Consider the following 2500-nt stretch of genomic DNA (forward strand, 5'->3'; position numbering starts at 1 on the left):
ACTATTATTACCACTATTATTACTACTGCTATTACTAATTTAAATACTACTACTGCAGCTGTTTTTGCAACAATTTTTAAGGCATTACTATTAATATTCACATAGTATTATTAGCAGCAGTAGTAGTAATAGTTGTAGAGGTAGTAGTAGTAGTAGTTGTAGTAGTAGCAGTAGTAGTAGTAATAGTAGTAGTAGTAGTAGTAGTAGTAACAAATCGCAAATATTATCTCTACCACTACTACTACTATTACTGCCACTACTACTTTTTTCCTCTCACAAAGGCTTTTACTCTCCTTACTTCTATTACTGCTACCACTAGTATTACTACCACCACTAATACCACTACAACCACTACTACTACTACTACTACTACTACAATTACTACTACTACTACTACACACGCTTGCTTATGGAGGTCGTGAACAGTTCCATCTGGTACAAACTTAGCTGTGATGCGAGCAATGGTGCGTCACCTGGGTGGATCCCTGTCAAAGTGTCTTCTGAATTGTCTTTGCACTTCTTTGACATTTTCGTGCCTCCAGTAACACTTTATGACAGATGTTCTTTCTTCAAAGCTTTGTCTTACTTCTGACATTATTATTTTGGCCAACTGCTTCTGAAAAAAAAATTCAGTTAATTATAGCGAGTCAAACAAGGAGTACATTTTTGGATGACTCTCTCTCTCTCTCTCTCTCTCTCTCTCTCTCTCTCTCTCTCTCTCTCTCTCTCTCTCTCTCTCTCTCTCTCTCTCTGTGTGTGTGTGTTTATTCAGATAGATACAAATAGATAGATGTACACAGGTACAGACTTGTGCTTGTGGAGTATAAATGTAAGAGCATGAAGCACAGTGTGTCTCTCCCCACAGGCACCTCCCGCCTCACGCCTTGCTTCCTCCCGTCTCCCAGAGTCTACACACCTGCACTCTTGAGGTGAGTACACTTACTCTTTTCTTTCCTGGTAATTGTTTTCACTGTGTTTTCTATTGCACACAATTGGATAAGGTGTTATTCAGAGGCATTGATAACTACACTTAAGTGTTAAGTATTCATTGTGTGTTTAACGGGTTCTATAAATAATGTTCCTTATCGGGGAGAACAAAGTGAATTGTGATTGTTGGGCTAGGTAACAACTGTCCATTATCGGGCGATGCATAGTGAGGGTTGTGTAAGAATAGTTATGTTGGTGTATGGTTGCAAGAGTTAGCAGCCAACGGCGTTAGGTTGCCAGGTGGACGAGTCGGGCCGAGTGGTTCCAACGTGAGGGCAGTGTAGCTGATCGTGTGGAAAGTGGGGTGCCAACTCCACTGGTTCTAATTACAAGTCTGATTGTAGTGCCGGACTGGAGCAACAAATATGCCCATTGGATCGAGAATGTGTAGTGCACTGATGTGGGTAATGTGAACTGGAAATATAAATAAGGATTGAGACAAAATGGTATATTATGTTCCTTGTTACGTGGCACGGCTTCCTATAATCTCCGGCTACTCCTAGTTACGAGTAGATGCCTGCCTTTCAGTGTGGTCAACGCCACGACACACCAGGTTTCCTTTAACACTCTCTCTCTCTCTCTCTCTCTCTCTCTCTCTCTCTCTCTCTCTCTCTCTCTCTCTCTCTCTCTCTCTCTCTCTGTAAAACAATATAAAAATCGATAACAGCAACAACAGCAACAACAACCCCAGCTCCACACCATCTGGTTCACCACCACCACAGCCCCAACACAACAGCAACACAACCACAGCCGTTAACACCTGTACCACCACCACCACCACCACAGCCCCAACACAACAGCAACACAACCACAGCCATTAACACCTGTACCACCACCACCACCACCACAACACAAAGTACAAAACAAACTCGTGCAGGAAATTAAATCTGAATTGTGATCGGATTTATATAGTTTTTCCTCTACTTTATTTCCTCTTTCGTATTTCCTCTTTCGTAACAAATCGCTACTGTGCTTTTTTTTTTGTTTTTATCTCTTCTTTTTCCTACTACTTCCTCTTCTTCCATTTTCCAATTACTCCTTCTTTCTGCCCAATTTATTCATGTGGATTCTCCCCTTTTTTTTTCCCCTTTTTCATTAACTATCATTCTTTTCCTTCTTCCTTTTCATAATGAACACGTTTTCGCTTCCACTCAATGCCTCTTTCCCTTTTACACATCCATTGTTATTCATTATTTTCCTTTCTCTCATCGATTCTCTCCTTCCCTCTTTCTTTCTTTCTTCACTGCAATTCCTTCCTTCCTTTTCCTTACATTCATTCATTCTTGTTTTCCTCTCCCCATTCGCGCCTTCCTTCCCTCCTCCACACTCCTTCGCTTTCCTTCCTTTCTCCTGCACCTTTCTCTCTCTTGCACCCTTTCATTCGTTTCTCTTGCCCAGTCTCACATTACATATTCCCTCTTTTTCACCTTATTCCTTCCTTCCTCTCTTCTTTCCTCTACATTCTTTTACTCCTTTCCTTGCTTTACACTCCCTCCTATTATCCTCTACCACT

At 41.3% G+C, this 2500-nt stretch overlaps 2 long non-coding RNA genes across 2 annotated transcripts in view; one reads left to right on the forward strand and one right to left on the reverse strand.

The window, feature by feature from the left end:
- The window catches only part of LOC135096993 (uncharacterized), an 11041-nt gene extending 10419 nt beyond the window's left edge, over positions 1–622 (reverse strand). The window contains exon 1 of the long non-coding RNA XR_010265246.1: positions 444–622. This is a non-coding gene — a long non-coding RNA (uncharacterized LOC135096993). The remainder of the gene's footprint in view (positions 1–443) is intronic.
- LOC135096992 (uncharacterized) overlaps positions 1–2500 on the forward strand; it is a 21862-nt gene that overhangs the window by 8027 nt on the left and 11335 nt on the right. The window contains exon 3 of the long non-coding RNA XR_010265245.1: positions 866–929. This is a non-coding gene — a long non-coding RNA (uncharacterized LOC135096992). The remainder of the gene's footprint in view (positions 1–865; positions 930–2500) is intronic.

Source organism: Scylla paramamosain, unplaced genomic scaffold (genome assembly GCF_035594125.1).
Source record: "Scylla paramamosain isolate STU-SP2022 unplaced genomic scaffold, ASM3559412v1 Contig10, whole genome shotgun sequence".
In the NCBI taxonomy this organism is placed as follows: Eukaryota; Metazoa; Arthropoda; class Malacostraca; order Decapoda; family Portunidae; genus Scylla; species Scylla paramamosain.